Raw genomic sequence first — 260 nt, 5'->3', positions numbered from 1 at the left:
GGTTTAACTCATTCTGTTGGGTTTTCTTCTGCTCCCGTACACCCGCCGAAATGCGGCCGCGCAATGAACAAAGGGCCCTTAAAGCCGCCGCCCGATAACGGAGCGTTCGATCTGCGCGTTTTATTTTGTAAAAAAAGCTAAACTGAGTACGAGCGGGAGTTGGCAGAGGGCGCTGAACAGGCCCCGGGGTCCCCGGCGGGCCGGGGGAAGGGCCCGACCCCCCGCCGGAGGGCCCAGCGGCCCCGGTCGCCGCCGCCCCT

The sequence above is a fragment of the Haliaeetus leucocephalus genome, unplaced genomic scaffold (genome assembly GCF_000737465.1).
Source record: "Haliaeetus leucocephalus isolate CR32 unplaced genomic scaffold, Haliaeetus_leucocephalus-4.0 Scaffold992, whole genome shotgun sequence".
Taxonomy (NCBI): domain Eukaryota; kingdom Metazoa; phylum Chordata; class Aves; order Accipitriformes; family Accipitridae; genus Haliaeetus; species Haliaeetus leucocephalus.
Note: the sequence above shows the minus strand (reverse complement) of the source record.